Below are 25,528 nucleotides of genomic sequence, written 5' to 3'. Positions count from 1 at the left end.
AGATTAAAAGAATAACTATTCTTCATTATCCCTGTATATCGATCCGTCCTTATCGTTCCTTCAAACTTTGTTACTTTAATTAATTTTTCCTAATTTCTTTCCATTAATTTAATCAACCAATTCGATTCGTTTAACCTTTGAACAGCGGAGTCTGGGCCAATCAAGACCGAAACTTATAAAATATATATACAGGGGTATTAACCTAAAGTTATGTGTATAATATTTAAACGAAAGAAATTCATATATTGATATAATAATTTTTAGAGGAACAATTATAAAATTTAGAAAATGTATGTAATATGAAATACAAAATTAAATAAAAATTAGGGCTCTCTTCATGGTCCGCCGAGGGTTAAAGAAATTAAATCGAAATTTTGTTATAAATATAGAACAATATTTTATTCAATACATCTTTCAAATTGTATTATTTCTTTTTACGATTGGCAATAGATTTCAGATTAATCAGATTGCGAAATCACGAGCATCCATTAGTGAAAGGGGATAAGTAGGAAGGTGAATGAAGTGCTCATTCGAAACAGAGCATAACCATTGATCCCACGTTCTACTTACCGGTTCGATGCTTGGCAACGTTAATCAATACACAACGGTAGTTGGTCGTAATTTAGAGGAAACGCGATTGTCGTTCATCGTACGTCCATTCATTAAGCACTTTCCATCGCGTAGATGTTTTTCCAAGAGCGGAGAGGAGCGTCGACGTTGTTTCCGTGCTCTCGAGTGTAGGTACAGGCGAGCTGCACCCACGTTAATTGGCTTGCGGTGTCGAGCAACGCTCTCGTAATTAATTACCGTGGTGTCGGCTGTACACCGTGATGACATTATGCAACGACATGTTCACGAAGATGGCAAAAGATTATCGATAAAACCAGGTTATCATGCTTCCCCGGTTACGACCGGAATGGAATCGCCTGACTATCTAATGTCTCGTAACAAGATCGGAGAAACAGGATTCGCGTAACCAGAGTTAATACGATATCTCTCTATCCCCGTTTCTATATAACTTTCTAGCTCAATTTAATTGCTTCTAATTAATTTTGGTAAATGCACGTTCAACGCACGCTGTATTGAATTAATCTTATTGATTCAGCCGAGATGACACTTCAATTATATTATTGAACATCCCCTTTACGTTAGAATTCGAACTGGAAAAGAAGATCAGAATAGATTTTATATTTCGACTCGCCTGAGCATAACTTTCATCCGGTTTACGAAGAGTCATGGAAATGCAGAACGAAATTCACTGGATAATTTTTCATTTCGAAACGAATTAACGTGTCAACAGAATGAACACCAGCCCCGACAAGAGATAAGGTCACAGCAAACGCGAGTAATTGATTAACATGGTTGGACGTTAACTAATCGCGTCTTAATTACGACCATAAACCCTAACAAAACTCTTCGCTCCCTTTCGCAGTATGGATTTTTAAACTTTCTTTCTTCTTTTTAGACGATGCAAGACACGCGATATATATACAATATGTACAGTGCCGAGCATGGTAGACTTTTCTAGGGAAGATGGCAATGTTCCGGGCTCCCTCTTCTGGAGGATTCACGGATTTTCAGATTCTATAAGTCTCCGTAACCCTGAATTTCTGGTCCTCAAATATTTCTTTTTCTCTTTCGAAAATTTGAATTTGGTAATATTTATTTGTTATTCATACTTTTCAGGTACTAAATTTAATAATTAAAGAATGTGTAATTTTTTTTCGTCAAAATTAAGGTTTTGAGAATTTCTGTTTTCCCTCTAATGTCATTTTCCCTAGGGAAGCTTGCTGTGCTGAATACTGTGCAATTTCGAGAGGCATTTATAGTTGATGGAAATACAGTCAGTTCGACGTTTTATCACAAATGAGTGTATAATTTTTCGTCACAATACATAACGGGTGTGTTAATGCATTGATGGGAAAGCAAATCGTTCTGATATTTCCGGTAATGTCAGCGCCGGTAATTCAATAGTTTGACACGTTTAATTCCTCGTTCGTCGCGACGCCGCGCCGCATCGTGTCGCGAGGAAAATTTCATCGTGAAATATAAACGCGGCTGTTAATCCGCCAGTTTCGCGCGCGTTTTCGGCTTGCATTTATTATTTAAGATCCGTCGCTTCCTGTTCATGGAATTGTAGAGTTACTGCGGCATCGCGGTAGACTACACATAGATTATACGCATTAAACTGTAATTACTGCGTTAATAATTTTCAGACTATGAAATTCTCTCATCTCGTATTTTACGTTCACCTTAAAAATTTGATAACTTGATAATGAATATGAAGAAATTATTTGACCGTGTTTAATCGTGTGACAGTATCTTAATTTTTGAGTGACTAAGTGCTATGTAATTCGTCAAATTATTGAAACAAACTGACAGGATCTTGTGATAAAGATAACTTTATTAATTTTAAAGCTTCGTTATTTTTTCCTTAATTTGGAGGTGACATTTTGAAATTTTAATAATTACCTCTTACGATATTCATTCCATCCTTCGATATTTCGAAATGAGAGTACAATCTTAATGTGTCATTAATGTTGTATTAGCATATCCATATGCAAGGGATGCCAGAAAAAGAAACATTACGGTGTTAAATTATGCAGTGCTTCAATTTCTCATTCCGAACAATGTGTCACGATTCTGTTCCATAACGAAAACGTACAAATTTACCTCGCGATTCTACAGTTTCTATAAAATTAATTGTTCTGATAACAGCAGGCGGTACCAAGTTTTCGAGCTACAATACAGATGACCAGAGTCATTACGAAGGTAGGATTCTTGCAACGTCAGACCCTGGCGATCAACGATTCACCCCCCGTACAAATTAGAGAACAGGCAACAAGCAGAGAACGGCTACGCTCACCATCGTTTCTACAAATACTTTGAATGACAGATTACACGTTGGCGAGCCGCAAATCCCACGAAGATGCGTCGAAACTCTCGAGCATTGTGTGTACGTGGAACGCGAACCGTAGTGGCGTCGAGACGTCAATCACAGGCGTCTCTTCGTGACGAACGTAACGGGTTACCGCTATCGTGCCGAGCCAGAACTCACCAATTAAACGTAATAATTACGACCCTCTGTGTTCGTCCCACGCTGTTCATGCGATACGAAAATGCATATGTTAAAATGCACAAATAATAGATTCAATCATAGAAGAAAATAAGAAATTCCAAAAATCGAACATTGATAAAAAATAAATATGAATAACATATTTTTCCTCAATTTCACGATTCAGCATGAATCAGATATCGAAACAGAACGTTTAATTTCAATTGAAATGAAGTCGATCGAGATGGGGAAGGAGGGTGAGAAACAGCTAGGAAAAGGACGATGGAGAGCGTTTTCAGTAGGGAGAGACAGGAAAACACAGGACATGCAAGAGCTTATATCGATTGGGCCACGGGGTTGGATCCCTGTTGCACGTAGTCCAAATGACGGCATATTATTCCCCACTTAGCCCCCTGCTTCGGTTAGCTCGGCAAAGAATACGGGAACACGACGTGAAATCGCTCGCGTGCCGCATGAATCATCATTCATTTCATGTTACGCGAGCTGACGTACGTGTAGGTGTTGTGCACCTGCAGCTGATTCCCTCTGTGTACCGGTGTATCGGTGCGAACTCCCCAACGACGCCTGCCTGGTGGACGCCGTCGGACTCTTTTATCTCTAGAATCGGTTTACATGACCGGCATCTGATAAGCTCGCACCCAACACACCGGGATATACCCCTTATTTACCCCGCTTTTATTTTTACACCGCCCATCCCGTTCTACCAGTTCTATCGTTTCCGCCGTTGCTTTCTTTCCTCCTGGTTAAGCTATATCGTAGGAATCCCTGGAAAATAAAGAATATCGGTATTAACCCTTTCCTTAGGGACTAGACGTCCGCAAATAATCTTTCTCTGAATTATAGAACTTATTACGTAGACTCCAACTGTAGTCGTATCGAAAGGGTTAATATCAGTTTTGATTTATTATCGTGAAAGCTATTATTAAAATAGCTCGTTATTAGATCGTATACGTCGCAATTGCACGATTCTTATTCAGAGTGTGTAACGAATATGTTAAGGCGAGCAGCGTGTCCTTTTCTCGTAGGGAAAATTAGCAGACTATGTTGAGCAGTGTAGAAGAGCAGACCATAGGTTTAAATATCACGAAACGTGGTGACAGTAGGAAGGAAGAGATCGCAGACAAGACAGGACGTATCGAGGGGAGGAATGTGCAAATCACGATTTTTAAGTGGCGATCGTTACTCTGGAAAGCACTTAAGCCTCGTTCATGGTTACACGGTCGTGAAGCGAGAGGATCCTGGTAGCGCATCCTCCCAACGAAGAGACGCGCCGGTTTCTTTTTTTATTGCCGCTGCTCCGTGGTAATCGAGAGGATTCCGTAGGACGTATCAGAGGATGACAAAACGGTAGATCGTGGAGGGAACAGCTTTTCGGGGGTTTGCCGATGCTACGTGGTAGGGATATCAAACAAATTGAGTGGAGATCCGGTCGTCTGCTCGTTTATAATGATATCAACACGCTGTCTACCCTATCACATCCCTCTTTCTCTCTCTATTCTGTCCCCGCGTTCCTCTATTCTTTATTCTATCACCCTCAATGCTTCTTTGTTTGCCTCTCCCTTGTTCCCTCTCGTTCTCTGTTTCGCTTTGATTTCACGCCTGCCCATCACCCTTTTTTCCCTGATTTTCTGTCTACGCGCCTCTCCCTCTGTGCCGGCTCTTCCATGTATACAAACGATCGACAATACGCTAGCGGAGCGCATACTTTACACGCATTTTGACGCGTACTCGCGCGTGAAACCGTACACATCGACGTAACGCGTAAAAATGGTATTATTATCGACACTGGTGCACAATGAAACGCGAAACGTCGACGAGCCTCTCCCCGACGTCGTCTGGTTACTTCTTTTTCTTTTTTTCTCGTCCACGACCCCGTCGTCGTCGTCGTCGCCCCAATAGTAGGATTCTTTTCTACGTTGTTAAGCGTCCAAGTAGCAGGAAATTGCGATACTGCATTGTCTACGTTTTCGCGTTCAATCGCACGAAAATCGTGTCGTGTCGTGTCGGTGAAAATTTTAACGAGCACCGCAGACGAATTATCTCGTCGAATTGATGATTCGTTGAATTCGAGCAGTCGATACAGAGTGACAGTTTATCGACGGAGAAGATTGTTTCGCGTAATTTGTATTAATACCCGAAAGCTTCTCGTTAATAGTTAAGCGCTCCGCATTAATTGCGATGCACTGCGGTTAATGAAATGTATAGGGTGGCTGCGTTGTTGTTTGACAATTTAATTGAACACCGTTTCGTGTCATTCAAACGGCGGGGATACAACCTAACAACGAACGCACGGCAGATTATTTTGTTTATAACAAAAGTTGGTAACAAGATTTCAACGAGCATTCGGTACATTGCGCGACGTTCAAAAACGTTATAAACGTACCGCGTAATTGTTTATTATTGCCGTGGACAGGATAATGTAAATATTAGCCTTTTAACGTGCCACTCCGACGACACTGGGAGACATCGTTTATTCATGAAATCGACGTGCATTAATATTTACGTCCTTTGTGTGCCGGGGAATATTTATAATTTGCAGACCGATTGGAATATGTTCTCATAACGAGGGAAATACAGCGCGAATGAAGTTCACTTTTCCAGACGGAGCTCAATTGAACGCGAAATTGTTTCGACCGGTACAAAAATTAATAAAACGTTTTCACCGTTGTTCGCCCGCTAATATCTACCTGCATTCGTATCCATCAGGATATTAATAAAAATCCACAATAATCCCGTGAAATTGATTTCGAAAGAAAATTGAAAAAAAAATATTCATTACACGACAAAGCCATATCGAAATTTATTATATATTGATCGCAAACATGTTCTCTATTATTAAATTGTTTAATTGATGGATTTCGAAATACGAAAAGCTTCGATAAATTTTTTGGCAAAAAATTATTTGCAAAATCAATGAAATTTTTTACAAACAATTGTTTTGACTATTTCTTATTAGAAGCATCCAAACTGTCTTCCTCTTGAAATCTTATCGATCTCCGTACGTTCCGCTTCCACCCTCTTTCGTCGTCTGCTCGCGGAAACTTTCCGCCCGTTGCTCGAAACTCGATTATCCGCGACGCGGGCCTTTGTCAATCCAGCCTGAATCCCACGGAGAATTGTAGTCGGCGTCTGTTGCGCGGCGAGCGATTACAGGCGGACGAGCGGTTTTTCGTGAGGAGGACCAAGATGATTTTTCCCAGGCGAGCGACGACGGTTCCGCTCGAAGGATTTCACGGCCACCGCCGATGATTAATGACGTCCGCTTGATATGTCACCATCATTTTTCACGCATAGACGGGGACTGCTGGTATTCGTTTTGATTCACGCACACGCGTTACTTATAGGCGTGCAATGTGCATTTACCACGAGAGTATACCGCAAAAAGTGACAGCTTCATCGCTAGTTAGGGTATCTGGTGGTCATGGTACGACGAAAAGGGGTAACTTTTTCATATTCGAACTTTATGATATGAACTAGATAAAATTTTATAAAATTTCTCGTATCACCTCCGTCGAATGTGAATTTTTATAAGCATTATGTCTAAGGTTCGATCCTCCAAAAAAATTCGCGAAATAAATTATAACGAATAGTTTCAGTGAAAAGTTGATGTTGAAAAACAAAGTGAAGCGAGCCACTGCAAGCTTCTGAATCGTTAATTAAATCGGAACGAGGCTAATTCGCGGAACCCACAAGATCCTCGCTGCTGAAACTATAATTTATGTTGCAGCGTGGAACTGCACGGAAAAGCCGCGGTTTCTCTGCCAGCTGCGAAGCTAACTCAACGAGATCCGGAAGTCTCTGTTCAATATTCCAGGGAGGATAGCTTTGTCTCCCTTTCATTAACCTTCCGGTGCTTCGATTCACGACAGTTATTCAAGTTGCACGAGGAAGAAAAAAATAAAATGTTTCGAAACTTTGCTAAAGCATGGCGCGACTTAACAGGAATTATTAAACTGTCTCGTAATTGAATCTGACCGGCTTTCGACTATGCAGATGCATATTCTAAACTGCAGTCGGTGTCTCTTTTGGTTCTCTCGCGTTAAAAGCACGCGTACGCGAATCGTTTCACATAAACCGCATCAGACTCGACACTATCCTCACCGGAGGCGTTTTTCTTTTTTTTTTTTTTTCATACTCGCAGCATTTGTCGATAGTACATGAAAACTGCTTCATGCAAAATTTCAGCTTTCCAGCTCGAACGGTTTTTTAAGGGTATTAAACGTTCAAGTTTGGAAAAAGCGAACTTTCGCTTCAGCTGAAGAGCGTTTTTGCGATCGAGTATATGTACCGTCAAAAAATAAAGCCTGTCAAACGAGAGGGATGACGTTTGATCTCTTTGAGCAACGAAAATATACTGGTTCAAGAAAGATTTAACCGTGAGTGCTTGAATTTTGAAAAGAGTTTACTTATAGAAATTGTGATTAATATTGGGGCTAAGGAGCTTTGAAACTCGATACAATATTTAGGGGATGAAACTATTGAAGCCATAAACCATGCGTTTATTGAATAATTTCAATTCCTAGAATCGCGAACTTTTAAAATTGAAAACATTGCTTAATCTTTATTTTACTAGCTAATCAAGTACTAAACAATCCATAATTCGTACATAATTTTTGATAGTAAGTTGATCTTCTGTATATTTAAAAAAATTTTTTTCAATGTTACTAACTTCAGTCACTCATAATATGTTAAAAATTACAGCTGTGTTCAACCATAATCTGCTCGATTTATGGAAACGGTGATAATACGCGATGGTTTGATCGCGTCGAGACGCGAGTATAGAAGCAAGTTGAGCATAAAGAGGGCAGTTGTCGAATATTAGGTTGATCGTTTCCGCGAAGCGAGCAGCCGAGTTCAGAGGGTGAGAGTGGGTGGAGGAAAGGAACGGGGTTCGAGTGCAGAAGAGGTGAAAGGAGGAAGAGAGCAAAGTAGAAGGCGACGCTTTTCCATCGATGGAAGATTGAATAATTCAAAAGCGTCTTGCCCAGCGATTTTCAAACGGCGAGCGCCCACTTGTGCTTGCGGCCGCAATCCCTGGTCTAATTCCGCGTCTCCGAATAAATGCATACTATTAATGGAAGGGGAGACGCTTTTACGTCTCGAATCGTATATCCAGCACTCGCCGTACCACGGCTGGGAATAGAGAATTCCTTCGGTTCGATCTCGATATTCACGGGCGACGTTCGTCTTCGGCGTCGAAGGAAAATCGAACGTAAGAGCCCGAACCTTTTCCTATGAGCTATGCGTGCACGCTCGGATATTCCACGTTTTCACGCTTCGATATTCCGCTAGAAAGCTTTGCGACCCGGCTACCATTAAAGACTTCCAACAACGAAGATCTTTCGCCAAACAACTCGAACATTTTCATTTTACCTCCTCTGTGGTTTCAAGAAAATTAGCTAAACGATCATTAATTACAAACAAAAAGTATTTGGTTTTAAATTAAAGTTTCATTGGTAATTATGCAGATGATTGACGACCTCGCCGATTTTGTCACTATTTTGAACAACTTTTCCCTATACATGTTACCGCTGCTCGGCCTTCGTTTTCCAGATATTCGCAAATATAATTTTATTGCCGTGGTTCACGGCGAAAAATTGTTGTAAAACTTACGTTTTTTTTTTATGAAAAACATTAAATTATACCGTTGTACATTAATTCAACTAGAAATAAATAGTTTCAAGTAACAATAGTTCCAATAGTTAAGGGGGTTAAATACGGATGTCCAAATATAAAAAATAACGCTACTATTTCCAATAGACAAATGAAAACTCGATTTCTTTTTCGATACATTGCGTATGAATGATGTCCCTTCGATAGATAGTTTATAATAGGACCGTTTAAGTAGAACTTGAAATCGTCAGCCTAATCGTTGAAGCGCGACCTAAACCGCTCGGAAGTTAAATCCGGTGAGGAACGATCAAAGCGTTCGACAGAGCGAGAACCAGGGTCAAAGGTGTCTGAAGCGTCGTCTGGTGTCGCGACGCTGGCGCATCCCGGATGCACAGATTACACACACACATATATGCTTGCACGCACGTCTGTCGCGCATAGCCGGCTGTGTACAACGGACGGCGGCGCGACGCGACGCGACGGGTGCATCGTTGCAGCGAGTGCAGCCAGAGGTTTTTGAACGTTGCGGATGCAGCCAGCCCACTAGACAGAAGAACGTCTAGTGTCAAGTGGCAGCTCGGAAGAAGGGGAAGCGATGATTGTCGGCGAAAGAGACAGGGCAAACTCTGCGGAGGGGTGGTTTAGGTATGAGAGAAGAACAACGGGGAGAGGGTAACGACGGCTTGTCGCATGCAGAATCGTGGCTCGATGATCATGATAAAGCGACGCCATTATTGCGTCCCGTGGAACTTTGTCCGTCGCGACGATACCTTCCGGCTTCTTCTCCTTTTATCTGAGTAAGACTTTCAGACTTGTTTCGTTCTATTTAATTCTAAACTTAACCCTTTACCTATAATATGGAATCACACTTGTGACGCAACTTACAGTTCGAATGTGTCAAATTTGGCTAGTACTTTCAGTATTGAGTTGAATTTTGAGTTTAGTTATAATTATAATTTGCCCAGTCAAGGATCGTTGAATGCTATCTATGCATGATATTTCAATTTTATTTATTTATTTCAAAATTCAAACAATAAATAGTTCTGATTGTTGTAATTATCGAAAAAATCATAGAAGGGGTTAAATTATTATTCCAATATTAATGCTTTGTCTTCAGACTATTTTTTTTTTACAAAATTTGAAGCTTCTATAATATACAATATGTTAAATTTATTTGTCTTCTCCGTGTTATTGCGTCTTTTTGCATTTGGCAATTGCGAAGAGGATAGGAATAAAATTTTGTTGAAACGAGATGGGATAACTTTCCAATCAATGTCGCCCCATTGTGGATGAGACGGAGTATACGGTTGGTGGGTGATATACGCACATGAAATACGATATTCGGGTAGTTTGAACGCGAACCCATTCGACTGGCAGGGATCTCCGTAAGCCGCGTGTCGCGGCGAGATTCCGCGTAACAGCGCGGAAATATAACACCTTCATCGTTGGTGACGCGGTAATACTTGCAGTGTAACGCTTACCCATATTTCAGGCTCGAGCGCATTGAATGCAGTTACAGGCCGGAACAGCGCGTGAACGCGAGTTTATTCGACGCTGTAAATCTTGGGAAATCCTCGAAGAATATGGGAGAATTCTCCGCGATTCATTTCCAGGCTTTCGGTCCCCGTAATACCTGGACTTTGACGTTTCTTTCTTCGATAAAGGAGCTGAATCTCTTTCGAAACTTTGTCACAGCTTTTCTGATAGAATTTATTTCTTGAAAGCCATTTCATTCAGATACTTTGTATGAAGGAATAATTTCAAATCACGTAGACGAACTTTGAATAACATTAATTTAAAGTAACAAACTAGAAGCTCAAATTTTAAAAATTAACTGCTTGTATTATTAATCATTTGTATCATCTCCCTAAAGTATGATAAATATTCAGAATAATAAGTTTTATAAAAGTGTACTTTAACCCTTCGTTGGCATACTGGGTCGCTGAGTTCCATTTTTCACGAAATTCTCATTTATCAGAACTTGTCTTCGAGTTTTTATATTTATTGCAAGAAGATTTAAACAATTCACTTAAATGCTACTTGTATGTTGAATTAAAACATCTGATAAATATTTCAGAATTTTTTCGGAATTTTCTAAAGCCTACAATAATATAAAATCAGGGCCGAAAATGAAAGACCCAGTTTGCCGGTGGCGTTAGTGAAAGATGAAGGGTTAAAAATGTATGAAAGTTTATTACATCCAATAGTCTGCGCCGAGATCGTTCTAAGAAAATAGAATTAAGAAGAAAAAGAGAAATGGAGAATGCAACGGTGCAACGGGACGGGGGCGAAACTGCGGAAAGAAGGGATTATGTTATGTTGTCGTGACAGACGTTCATGAAGCATCGTCTAGCTGTTGGCAGATAGTTGACCTAGCTCGTTTCTTTATATTAGCTTCATAAAAGCGCCGAGCCAGAGAGTTTATACGTCGACGATTGCCCATCCTCTATGGTGTTTTCTTGTCTTCCGTTCGGCTTTGGCGAGGCTTTCCACGACGCCAGCCAGAACGGGAGGCGCGATTAATGGATCTCCGCTCGCTAACAGAGTGATTCTGTCGTTTGTTGAACATTTCCCGACAATCTTTATAAAATCTTCTACTCTGTAAATCACAGAACTTTTCGATTCTGTCTGAATGACGAAATCAGGGTGACATAGAGAAAAGAAATCAAAGAGAAGAGAAGAGAATTCAGGCTGAATGGTAGAAGCGAGTGTAGCGAATAGCGAGAGACACTCGTGGGTCGACGAAGAGGGTGGGAAATAGGAAGAAGAATCATGAAGCAGAGACCGTTACTGTCGAACAGAGAGCACACGAGGGTGTACAGTACGCGAAAAGGTAGGCACCGCGAAACGCGGAGTTAAGGGTAGCAAAATAGCACGCTTTGTGCAACGAGTGAGACGCTAGTCTTTATGGCGCTGTTCGCCCATAACGACGCCCATTGCATTGTGCTCTATATAAAGCGGTCGACCGAACCTTGCTCCTGGCACGGAGGCTTGAAATTTCCACCAGGCCTTCCCTCCTGTCATCCGACTGGCCCATTTCTCTTCTCATGCGCCAGACGACAAAAGAAACGAATAGTCGGGGTCCTCCTCTGCCAACCCTTCACGACCCCCGCGCAAATGACCCTACTCCGTGGAAGTAGGACCAAGGAAGACCGGAAGTTCGCGATAAAAATCGCGATGATCGTTTGTCTTCGAAGCTATAGCAATCTTTGGAGATCATGTACCTTGTGTCATGTCTTTTTTAACCCTTTTATCATTGTGGCGACTATGAAAGCGCTTAAATTTAAATAATTAACCAATATTATAAACGTGAAACTTTAAAACTAATTGTAAGTTAATGTTTAATGACTCATGGACTGGAATGTATCTCTATGGCGACTATGTTACGGTTGAAGAGCAGCGAATAAAGAGACAAGTCGGCTCCTTTTATAAAGATCCGGCTTAATAAACTCGTGGAATTATCGCTAAGAAGAAATTAAGTGGCTACGAGACACTTCTTTTTTTCCTTCGGATGTACGAAGCGTGCAAGCGAGCAATTAAGCGAGCACGTTCACGCGATGGAAACATCGTAGAAGGTGAAGGGTCGATTTTTCCAAGTATCGGACAACGGTGTTGCGTTTAACCGCAAACACGTCTGGCGATTATTTCCGGGTCCTTGGAGGTTTATGTCGTTTTTCCCTGTGTCGGCAGCATGATAATAGAAAGCCGGTTGACGCGCCACTGTTTTTCGAGCGGGAATTATTGCCGGTTCCACGGACGCCTGATTTACATTTATTGCGCTGCTTGCGTAATGGTGTCGCTATATCTTCGGTTATTCCAACTAATTATACTCCCATTCTGATAAAATATGAGGTACGCGTGTCGGACGCTCGTTTTCCGCCAAACACGCAGAAATCATCCGCTGTTCTTTTTACGGTCTCGTCACTTTCACGAGCAGAACGCTTAATTGGATGATCGATGCTACGCGTCGTCATAAAAGCGGGGCTTCATCGTTAATGTTGATCGATGGTATAAATTATACTTCTCGTGTTACATGAAAAAGAAATCGAAAGACAATGATCAACTACCTTATCGATTTTGTGTTATCAGGCATTTGCTGTCCTTTGCGTCAAATGTCGAAGAAAAATGTTACACTTTAATTATTGTATTTTTGTTATAATTTTACCTGCTTCAACTTGACGTAAAGGCTGGTTCAGACACGTCGAATAATTTAATCGAGCGGCGAGTAGATTACTACTAAAGCGAGTTAACTTACTACTAAATTGTAGTTTAGTGCATAGAAAAGTGTCCAGACTTGTGCAGTCGAGTTTTAAAAAATTGAGAGAGATAAACAAATGAATTTAACTAAAAAAATTTTACTAAATTACTCCATTAAATTGTAATGTCCATACACGATGAATTACTAAACCAATCTCCACTCGACTAAATTACTCGACACACCTGAACCAGCCTTGAGACAAATGCTAAAAATCGGCTTCTGAGTGCCCCAGCATCCGTACAGTTTCAATACAAAAAAAATGAATCAAATGAATCAAAGTCTGCTATCAGAAAGACGCGATCATTTAATCGTTAATGTACGCTGGGTTTCGAGAGAAACGTACGCGTCGAGATCCCGAGATGGAGATAATTTCCGTGGTCGACAGCTAATTACATTTAGAACTGGATCGGACGGAAGACTCGGGGGCTATGTAATCAGAACTCTCGAATAATCCTGTTCCCGATAACGACGGTGCAGTTTCCTTCGACGACCGGCCGGCTTTCCACCGTTCTCGAATACGTCCGCTACCTCAGCATTGCTTAATTGCCCTCGTTCATTACGATTACTCGAACGATACATCCTTTTTATTACCGTTCGATCGAGCGGCCATCGTCGTATTGGTTCGGTGCACCGCGAACCGCCAGTTCATTCCGCGAATTCCTGCTTAAATTCTCGATAAAGGAAGAACTCGGTGCATCGAGTGCCTCTCCGCCTAGATTATTCACCGTCGCTTTATATTCCGAATGGATACGAGCGATACCAATTCCCTACACTTGATTCTGAATACTTCGAGAACTTCTACGTGGCTTGATTGTTACGCGAGCGAATAGTTGTGCGAGTGGATTCAACCACTTCAATGCTTCGCTTTCCATGTTTGTCGGTTATTAATTAGATATGTATGTGATTAACCTTTTATATTGTTACTAAATTTCTATTTAATCTAGATACCTCTTTTCATTTAAAATTTCATCTATTGACTTCATTTTATAGTTCTCTTAGCTCTTGAAGTGCAGTGGTCGGGTCGACAATAAATCAGACCCACGAAGTTTCTATTGGAAAAATAATAGGCACCTAGAAAAATGGTATGCAATTTAAAAAATGAATTCAAGATAAAGTTTCAACTCTAAATCATCGTAAACTGATGTTTTTCGAGTGCAACGAAGGTCGAAAACTTCTTTTCGCGTTAGGGAAGCTCGATAGGGAATGGCGGGACGCTCGGTAAAGTAAAGTAAATAATGATTAGGGCGATTTGTATTTTTACGTCTTGCCTGATTTCCGTTGGGTAAATATTGCGAGTTTTCTTAAGACCGTACTTCTACTTTCCCCGACGCGACGGATCGTTCTGTCTCTCCGTCGACTTTTCGCCCTTCGTCAGACGACGATGTAAGAGTTCGGTACGGGTCTTAAAATATTTCTCAGTTTACACACAAGCGCTTACAATCTTGTGCCGTTTCTTTCGTTTACATGAAAATCATTTTTCGTGCTACCGATGTACACGGTACTGATTACCTGGATGAAGATAATCTAAGACTCTGACTTGACATGCAAATTTTTTCCTAAAAGTGTTGAAATAAATAATACATAAATTTCTTCTCATGAATTTGTATAATGCAAAAATGAATAGATCATTGATTGAATAGGAAACGTGAAGTTAGGAAATGTAAATCTATTGAAAAGTTAAACAGACGAAATCGTATTTGGTGCGGCGAAAGTAGTTAAACGATCTGCTCAGCGGATCGTAATTACAATAACAAGCGTACACTGCACCGGATATCAAAGCCAATAGAATTCGCAGCAACGAAGCAGCAGAAACGCCGAATGCAACGTGAGACTACCTAATACACTGAAGTGCAGTTAAATTGTACAAGAACTCTATCTGCTGAATCGTTCGATTCGTCGAAATGAAATGGTCTGCTAATTTAATTGAAGCACTGTACGCGAGCCAGCTACGATGAGCAACGCGATTCCTCGTTAGAATGTATTAAATCGAACGTTTAACTTTTCCTGAAAAAGGATGAAAATGAAACTAGAACAAGCGCCTCGAGGCGACTGCTGCTCGATATTCGACGGAAACGAGTATTGGTTACCACCGCCACTCTTTTTTCCTGTTTTTCTTTCCCGTACCGCGTCGATTCTGGCTTTTGCGTTTGTAAAATCACGAACGAAATGATACATAGACACGATGTTCCCGTCAGCTATTCAAGTGAAAACCGTCGTAGCTGGCTGAGTAGTCACGTTTTCGTACTCCGTTCGAAAACTCTGTACTCCGTTTTTCTCTGACAGATGAATTTTGTCAGTTTCATTCGATTGCTCTGTAACACCAACGCCCTCGTGATCGCGGGCTATTTCGATCCTCGTATCGATTCTAAAACCATTTTGGAAATTTACTTCCTTATAACAGTTACGCGGAACGAAGGAACTTCGTAACTATTTCAGGACCATTAGATAACAGTTATTAATAGTTATTTTCGGAAGCATTTCAAGCCCCGGTTAGACAGAGGCGCGCACGCAAGCAGGAAAATTTGCATACTCTTTCCTGCCAGCGTATCGTGTATCATCCTCCTCGAAATTGGAGCGTATTCAAAATTTCTTCGGGCGCAGCCCCAGGGGCGTAGATCATTTTTCCCACGCCTTTCGCGTGTTCCAGCAGCGGTTTCGATGCAGCCAGTTGCTTCCATCAACGCTTGAAGCTTTGAACAGCGTAATGAACGCAATTACATCGTGTACCAGGCGAACAGTCGATTCTCGCAGCCTTGTCGTTACCTAATTTCCCAGCGTGCTCATTATGACTCGTTAAAATTTCATCCTCGACGGGAAACTAAATTTCGGTGCTGTCCGTATTTCCTGCACGAAACGGGATCCGTTGTTAACCAAAGCGAGGTCGCGTGAACTTTTCCAGCTACAAATTAGGGGGTAAATGACGGGAAACTGTTGGTCGCGGTATTCAAGAGGATATTACAACGATATATCGCGTTACCAAGCAAAGTTGCTCGTATCGGTCTGCGACAACGACGAAGAAGAAGAAGAAGAAGAGTAAGAAGATGATGGTGGACGGGTTACACTTGCCGGTCGAGTTTTGTCGACACCGTGTTAACGGCTAACTTGAAGCTACGTTAAATTAAACAAAGGGGAGATAAGTTTGGACGTGTCGCTAACTTTACTTCTCTCGAACCTTGCCACCCTCTCTTACGAACTCCTGGTCGTTCCTCTTGGTAATCTCGACCACTTTGGCAATACCAAGATACATAGGAAACGCTTGGAATTTTCGTTCGAGTGATACACGGTGAAGATAGTCGACCTACTTCCATGTATAGTTCATCGGGCTGCTGGTTTTAGCCATTATCGACAGCCTGAAATGTCAGGGCGCTTTTGAACCTATCAATACCTGTCGAGGCAAGTTGCTGTTGTAACAATTACACATGAGACATACGGGCATCGAGACAAAAGGAAAGTTTTATCGACACAGAGGATCTTTGTACATATTTGTTTTCCCATTTTCAATTGTCAACTCGTAGGACCTTCCACAGCCACCCTCGATGGACAGCTTGAAATCACTTCACATGTGCCACCAGAATTTAGAAATATTCTCTCGTACATTCTACACAATGCACTCTGACAGTATCGATATCAGGTTTGACTAACAATGAAGCGGAAGAACGGTTTTGTTCACTTAATGAAAGTATGTCACATTGAAATTTAATTAAGCGATTCTGTCCATTTAATAATAGAACGTGGTCCTTTTCTATATTTGATTTCTACTGAAATAGAAACTGTGACAGGGGAAATATATTGCGAAATGAATTATTAGAACAGCAGTATTGATCTGCCGCTTGTAATGTCCATTCATAAAAAGATATAGCTATGTTTTGACTATGAATATAGCACATAAGCGCGCATTATCCTTGAAATGTTTCGTACGGCGTAGCTAAGCTGACTGAGCAACGGTTGTGGAAGCAGAGAAAGCAAAACGGCGGGATCCTAAGCAAAGCCTTCGTATTTTATCTAAATGACGTGAAAGGGGAGCCACGGTTCGAGTCAGGTCGGGTCGCGCCCTTAACATTCAGCCCCTTTCTGTCTCCTCACCCTTTCCTTTAGTTCTCATCTTCTCCCTGTCCGCGCCTCGCGTCCTTTCTTCCTCTCGAACGTTCGTCCTTTCTTCCCCGTTCCGCGGTAGGGCGTTTTAAAACCCCTGGAACTGGCCAGGAATTCCCTTTGCAGGTATTATCCTGCCACACCGTTCCATAACATACCTTTGCATTTAAGGGTAAAAACAGCGTTTACTTCTTTACTCGTTGCCCCTTTATTCCTGTTTCGGTCCGCGGTTCTCGTGGAGGGAACAGGTGAAAATATGTCGCGAAAAAGACACGGTCGCGTTACCAAGGCGAAGTGTAAAACGTTGCTAATGGAGATGCGATGTAAACGGATGGTATAAAATTTTATAGCCGTCACATGGTCGCCCCCGTTGTTCTTTCTTACCTTCTGAAAACTTGAAAATTTGCTACTTTGCTACTGAAATCTATTTTCCTTAGTTAAAATCTCTTATCCATCTGATTTATATTCTTTTAAAATGACGCAAATAATTAGCGATAAATTTCATTCTTCTAATGTTAAAGATTGAAATATTTCTTAAAAATAGCAACAGTGAAACGTTGCGAATGTATAAGAAAAAGAGTACTTAAGCGAACTCGTCTTTCTTCGATTGCTTCTTTCATCGAAAAGTGTCGAACATCGTTTTATTTCCAATTCTTGTCGACCCGTTTGTTAGGCACCGGTTAACTATGGATATAGGCCGAGATGTAAATGGAACGTAGAAGTAGCATCAACTGGATAGAGACTGACTTGTGGGATGCATATCTTCTGGTAGAAATTGGAATATCCGAGGGTAGAATACGAAAGTCGAGGATCGTGGAAGGGGGTGACGCGTGATTTATATTCAATAGAGAATGGTTCTTCAAATTTTTCCCGGCACAGAGAAATCGGTCGAGTTATATTGAACCACGATATTTTATGTAACTTCTCACTATTTGCATGAGCCAATCGTTCGACGGATCGTTCATTTTATTTTCGGTCATTTACATTTGTAATACCAGCGACTGTATTATCAAAACGAGGTCAGATTTATTGGCAGAGATATATAGATTAGATCTGCCAACAAGACAAGAAATTCAATGCCATAACATCGTGATTTTTAATTTTTACAATTTCGCAATTTCGCACCTCGCAAGGTATTTCGTTTATTTGTATTGGAATTTAGAGCTAATAAATAATAAATAAACTTTCATATTAAAAACTAAAACTTTATTTTATGCTCTAACAAGGAAAGCACGTCTTCTCCTAACGAGAGATGCAGTTGAACTAATTTTAAAAGACGATCTCTGATAAATCCAACAATTTATAAAAATGGCCTAGTCGTTCTAAGTTTGGTCCAGCTGGGAACGGAAAGGTACTCCAACACGGGACACCCTTGTCCCACAACTTGATCGCTGCGTCGAACAATACGCGCTCGACAATGCAACTCGCTCGAGGCCGACGTCAAGCAGCTTCCGTCGCATTTGTTGAACGAGTATCTAGAACAATGCTGTAGCTAACCGAATCAAAGTGCTTCTCTTTATATCATTTCCCCGGGGAGTATCCCTTAATCAGGTGGGTACACGCAAAAGCACAGGGAGCCATCCCCGTTTTGTCGGTCCACGTTGCAGCGAGTACGTATATACCTATTCGTCCGGTTGTTTGTTAAATACGCCACTTAGCCGTCAAGTCGAGCACGGTTAGCTGTTTGTTTTACTTTAAGCGCTCGCGATAATTATTCATCGTTGCCTTTATAGCACGCCTCACCCTTCGAGAATACACCGGTCGAGGAATAACGAGCCGGGTCCTCTCTATTGATTCGATGGGTACTCACCAGAGACCCGCCCTTCACCCTTTCGCCGTTCGTTCGACTTCAGCAAGAATAAACTGCGAAAAAGGACCGGTTCTTTCGCTCACTTACTCCCCGTTATGTTCCGCATTTGCAGTCGAATGCAATAGTTCTCTCTCTCTCTCTCTCTCTCTCTCTATTTCACCCCTTTTCAAGCTTCTTCTTCTTCTTGCGTCTCTGCTTCGTGTCGCCGGTTTTCTCTCGGCAACCAGTGCTCTCCGGCGGTAACGATAAGAGCGTTCCAGAACGAAAGGGAAAAGAAAAAACTTTCTCGTTGTTCGTCGCCGGAACACAAGGGGCGAGTAGGTGTATTGCTCTTTCGTTACCTTCGTACGGACTTCCATCGATTTCTGTTTGACTCGAGTCGGCTGAGTGGTACGCTATTTTCTTCCATTTCGCTTAAACGCGACGAAGATGACAGGGAATAGAGGAAAGACGGGGGTCGGATCAAAATCGGAAATGTTTGATGAAACACGACAGAAGGGTGCTTCGGAAATAACTTGTTCTTGAAGACTCGATATTAAACTTACGACAGTCTTCTTCGAATCTCTCGCAATCCATTGTATCTAACACTTGAAACGTACAGTTAGATTCATTTCTCACCCGTTTAGCTTCTAAATAATCAAAGATCTCAAGGGGTAAAAAAATTAGGGTTAGCGACGAAGAAAGGGTGTACGAAGGTTGGGACGGTGTTAGAAGGAAACTCGCCCCTCAGCGTGAAAATTCCAGTTCGCTCGAGTACACCGCTTTCACCCGTCGTTAAAGTCTCGGCAGGCCTTCATCGTCGCGGTTTAATTTCGGCTACGAGGCGAAACTTTCCGGCCACGCGAGATCGAGCGGAACCCATTCGACCAGCCACCATGGCGAACGGTTTTCGAGGGTGAGTGTAACAGCGACGTCGGGGGGATGATGTTTGCGCTCTTCTACCCGAAAAACCTGAAAGGGTTCTCCTGTAGATTAGAGAGGCCGCGGTACATGCATTTCAGCCCCGGAAGGGTAGATTGGCTTTCTGTCTCTATTAGAGCACATCTCGGCTCCTTCTGCGTCACCCCCACTCCCCTCTTCACCCCCTGTATCTCGGCTGTTTTGTACCGCTGCCCTTCCCGTGGCCTTTTCTGGCGCCGCGGATATTAACTACGAACCTGGAGGGCTCTGCTTTTATTTTCGTACGTCTGGAAATCGTGCCAGCGATGCAACGCGATAATCGACGATTGTTCGTCTCATCGATAGGCTGCTGGAAAGTTTCCGCTGTTTGAATCTATTAGCGATCCCATTCGGGATAAATTTTATTATTGTGCAATGTGCTGTGATTTTTGTAACCTTTAGTCGGAAATCTTTTTGAAGGGATAGTAAAATGTAACATTGGATGAGAGCAGAGATAAAATTTTACTTAAAATATTATTTTTAATTAATGTTGAAATTGTGTAAGTACGTTACGTAATTGGAATTCATTGAAAAGTGCTGTTTTAATATTAATATTTCGTCGATTTTAATCTGTTGTTAACGATCGCGTTATTTTTCTGTTCCAGATGGTGAGTACTTGTGGCACAGTTATGCGTTTCCATGCGAGGATACATTGCATTCAGGTAAATGTGAACGTGCGAGTTTTCCAATGTTCGTTAATTAACAGCTTATCGGGGCTATCGTGGATTAATTTTTCAAATATTGAACGTAGAAACGAATTTCATCGTGACCGCGTTGAACCCCAGGCAAATGGTATTACCTTCCCCTCTGTTATCTGATCAACATAACTCGATGCAGCCGGTGACCACCGTAACACGATACACCGACCAGAATAATGCGCGTGTCGGTGGTGGTTGCAACCTTTGATAATTACGAAACGTCGATCGTTTTAAATAAATTAACAAGTGCGGTACAATTGAATCGAGCAAACGAAAGTTTCCATATAGAATACAATGTTCCATTGATAAATTCATCAAAGGCATAATTTCTTCTTCATTTTTATTACAAAATTGCACAACTTTCTTCTTTTAATTTTTTGAAGAGAATCCTAATTAGTGGTTCTAATTCATATGATTAATTCTGAAATGATACCAATGGTACTTAGAAATTGCTCTGTTTCGTTTGATGTCCTTATGAAAACGTCTAAGAGAAATCGCTGGTCTTGGTTCACCGTGTCGCAATTTTCGTGCGGGAGGCCGATTAATAATAATCGGGAGGCGCATTCATCGGTTACAGACGAGATTACTCAGGTGGCCGGTGCGTTGATCAAAGCTGGATTCCCGACGAAATACTCCAATTGACCCATGCATGCTTTGCCGAGGAATTTGATTTGCTTTCCGTTTGACGGTGGTCCGCAGATTGACCCTGACGATATTGCGATCCGTATACTCGCAGCGAATCAGAGAAAATGCGAAGCAATCTGAGCTTTCTGCACTCACGTTCACTGTACGTATGAATATTACGGTGAGGAAGTTTATTAGAAGTTCGATGGAACAGATTACTCTCAGTCGAATTTAGGCCAAAGCCGAAATTATCGGTGACAAATAGAAAGGCTGTCTCTTTCCAGATGAGAAAGATAAAACAAAGTTACTATGTCTTAGTTGATGACAATTTGATAATCTTCCACTAGGTTTTCGATAATGGGTTAATCAAAGTCCAAACTTACAAATCATGTAGAAGAATAATTTTTAAATGAAAGAGCTTGAGATATTATAAAAATAATTTTTAGAAGGACAGTGTAAAATGTAGAAAATACAAGTAACATGAAATACAAAATTAAATTAAAATTGGGGCTCTATCCATGGTCCGCCGTCCGAGGGTTAATCTTCTCGCGAGCAAAATAGCGAACACTATTGAATCCGTACATTAAAATTGTTCCAAGCTGCTATTAATTTAGGTATATTTGATTGGGGATGATTAAACTTAGAGTTTAAAATAGCTTGATAGAAGAGGATGAATGTTTAGTAAGGATGATGACGAGTTAAAAATTTTCGAACATTATCTGTGATACACTCTGTTAATATTCCAACTCATAATCAGAAAGTTCAGGAAATGTAGCGAAAGGGGAAAATGGGAAACGTCGTGTCGTGTTCGAGCAACCGAATGTAATGCGAAAAGTAGGAACGGTCGTTATTCCGACTAACAAACTTTACATTCTAACGTTACTAATTACGAGTTTACTCTATATAGATACTTGAGTATATCAAGTTTCGTTGCGAAATATCAGTTTCAAACTTGCCCCGGAAGTTTGCGCAGCATCCCGTACTCGTAAACAATTAGTGAACACAGGGGATTGTGTGACATGTCCATGACATTCGACCTACTGATTGCAATGTCTTTCTTTGAAGAAATATCCAAAGCAATTTAAAATTTGATACACTTTTAATATGTTCAATTCTCTCAGTAAACTAGTACATTCTCCATCAAATCAAACTTCCTCCTCCAAAACATGATATCCCTTGATCGCAAGTGTACTTTTATTCATACTCTACTGGTAGTGACCAAGTAAGGAATGCAAACATAATGAAATCAAGTTATTGTCAAATCGAACATTTGGAAAGTTAGAAACAAGCTTTCTGTTTATACCGACGGTGTTAAAAAGAAAGAATTAATTACCCACATTTCAGCATCCACCACCCCCAAATGGCACCGGGTATAAAAAATTGTTTCCTCAAGGCTTTGTCAATCATTGTATCAGGTACCGAAGACCCTACATTTAACGCTCGTTTGTTCTTCGGCTGAGAAACTAATCTGAATGGGTTAAACAACTACACCCACCAGGCGCTTTGCGTCCTAATAATGAAATCAAACACAGTTAATTGAAAATAAGTCAGATGCCATTCGAAAGCGATCCTCTGGTTTCGTCTAGGATCCGTCGAACGGCACGGTCTCCGACGATGCGTATCAGCCACGATTCGACGAGGACAGATAAGCAATCAGTGTCAGTTTCAGAGATCTGAAAGCATCCACTCGACAGTTACGTTAAAACGGGTTGATATCTATCGTCCTGCGCAGCCGAATGTCCTGTCAGGACTTTGTGATCCCTATCACGAGAGTCATACACGTCAACGGCATACACCCGGGCCTGGTCCGTTTCGCAGATAACTCATATCCATCTATATTAATTCTCCTCGTTGGTGTGCATACACACCCTCGGATATTAAACGCCATCCTTATATCCCGTTGTGCCTCTGATTGTTATCGATCGAAAACATCGGACCCTTATCCGATCTGAGCGATAATTACGATACATCTTAGACGTGTTATTAGTTCTAGCCTGAGGAGACCCCACTGGAATCGACAGATCTGTGGCCCACATCTTTGTTGCCATTTATCGAAGGGACACTGATTAAAGAGGAATTAAATTTCTCTTTTCTTTTCCTTTTCATTTGTTTTGTTTCCTTTATTATTGATACATTTGTTTCTCATATAAATGATAAGCCAAATTTCACAAAAAAGTTTAGTAGTTCATAAATTGTTTCGTCAGTTAATATCCACAGCGATCGATAAATCGTTGCATCTCATTCATTCATCACATCCTGCGCATCCACGGCAGAAGTTTATCCGACGATGAAAGTTTGATCCTGATCGACATAAATATCACTGGTACGCTAACAAAGTTAAATCCGGTTGAATAAAACCAAAATTAGCCAGTTTGGTTATTGACCTTTCTCCGTTTAAAGCGTCGAAAGAAGAAAAATTTCAAAGCATTCCTTTTTCTTCCATTCGTCTCCCCTGCGTTTACCTCGCGAGTAGAAATGGTTCTAAGAATCAGACAGTTGCGTGACTTTATCCACTAGTTGTTCGGTTTTTATCCCCCATAAAGGCAGCCGTTGAAGCAGAAATTTTTGATCGAAGCCTTGAACGAAACGACGAGGAAAAGTCGTGCTTTCTGTCCGCGTGACTCCGAACCTTCGTCTGATCGTCGGCCATCATCTCTCGACACCGCGACTTCGTGCACTCGTCACGCCACGTGCATGTTCGCCGGTTCGTGCGCGAATACACCGTTTCTTGGAAATCGATTTATCGTTCGGAATTGACTCCGGGAGCGTCCGAGCTACCGTCTAATTAACTCGATCGACGGATAAAAAACGAGCTTGTATCGGTAATCTTGACGCACGACTCGGCGTGCTGAAGTTTACCAAAGTCTCCATGCAAATTTCAAATCATACAATTAGCGCGATTTTACAGTAGTAAAATTGTAAAAATAAATTTTACGAACAAAAGTGTATTACGCGTGAAAAATCGTGAATTTTCATGGAAAATTTGTCGAACTGCAACGCGTTATCGAGCGACCACTATTATGAGATGTGTTCCAATTAGCAGAAAAACTCGTTTCTCGTTTAAGAATGCTTTACAATACGGCGCAGCGCGAACATTCAGGGGACGCAAAACAAACGATTTACAGGTTTAATAATCTCCATCTTCGATACGGTAGGTATCGCGGCGCGGCGTTTTGTTTGTTGAATTGTACGCTTGTTTAATACGCGTATAGGCTCGCAATTGAAAACACGCCCTAATTAGCGCCACCCGAAATCGCTGGGCCAAATGCGGTCCACATTTTCACGCACGACTACGCTCGAACACTACACGCCGCTTAACTCGCGCGACAGCTTTTCGACACAATGCACCCTCGCGAATGTACACAGGGTACCCGGAAATATGTGCATGAGAAAGTAGGTCGGAAATATGGAATAAAATTTATTTATCCATTCATTTATCAAATTTTTTATGTAAGGATTTCTCAATAACCTAATAATTTCACCGAAATTTTACTATTATACAGATGTACATACATGTGAAAAATCGACGAGCTGGTGATAACAAGAACAGTCGTTTGCCAAGCAAACGTCACGGGAAACGATCGTCCACGCGTGGATGTAAAAAAGGAAAGGCTTTTATTTTTTCACTCGCGTAGGAGAACATGAAAATTGTAGTGGGTGCACGTGTATCAGCTCGTGGAAAAACGGTGTTCGCGTGTCGTTCGTATCCGCGTAGGTGAATGTGCGCGCTCGTGTGCGTTGCAGCGCTGGTCGGTGTGCTAATTAAGACGAACGAGCCATCGAGGGGATTAATGACACCCGTCGAGTCTACCTCCGAGTATCGTTACACCGTTCCGCTCGAAAGCATCGAGATACTCTTCCTAATTGCCTATCGGGCAAGAATGTTTTCATCGCAGCCAATGAGTTAATACGACGAGACGACACGTACTCGTAGCGTGGATGAAAATTGCGAACAACGTAACGTTGTTTCGGTAGAAAAGATTTTATCCGCCAAATGTATGCTAAATCTTCGAAGTATCTTTCATTCAGCCGGAATGAGTTGGTATGAATTAGGGGTGTTGAAAAAGGAAGGAACGAATGGGTCAATGGTTACGACATCGTTTCCTTTCGCTGGTTCGTCAGCGAACCTTCGTCAGTGTCCGCGCAGAGAAACGGTGTGTCGCAATAATTCCGTGAAATTGGATTATCCTTTAATGCATACGGCGGATTCATAATGCGTCCGTTCGCCAGCGCTGCGGTGTCTGCACAGCGTCGGTTCAGAGTGCATATTTCTCTCTCCTCCGGTAGTTTGTTGGCGTTACCTTTGCTCCTCATCGTTCCACGAAGCGCTCGCCTTTTTTGCAGCCGCTAATGCGCGCTAAATTAATTCTTTGCCGGCTTGTCGTCGTTCGTAGGATAATGAAAATCGAGGGATATGC

General features: G+C 41.5%; 1 protein-coding gene across 4 annotated transcripts in view; it reads left to right on the top strand.

Annotated features, from left to right (window-relative positions):
- The window catches only part of LOC114879656 (semaphorin-2A), a 364,739-nt gene that overhangs the window by 133,932 nt on the left and 205,279 nt on the right, over positions 1-25,528 (top strand). The window contains exon 1 of one of the 4 annotated variants that reach the window (XM_046285369.1): positions 20,426-20,450. The exons of the other annotated variants lie outside the window; for them this stretch is intronic. The gene's annotated coding sequence lies outside the window, so the exon portion shown is untranslated. Of the gene's footprint in view, positions 1-20,425; positions 20,451-25,528 lie in introns of those variants that run through there. 4 annotated transcript variants of the gene reach the window in all.

The sequence above is a fragment of the Osmia bicornis genome, chromosome 4 (genome assembly GCF_907164935.1).
Source record: "Osmia bicornis bicornis chromosome 4, iOsmBic2.1, whole genome shotgun sequence".
Lineage (NCBI taxonomy): Eukaryota > Metazoa > Arthropoda > Insecta > Hymenoptera > Megachilidae > Osmia > Osmia bicornis.
Note: the sequence above shows the minus strand (reverse complement) of the source record. Positions and strands in the feature narration are given on the sequence as shown.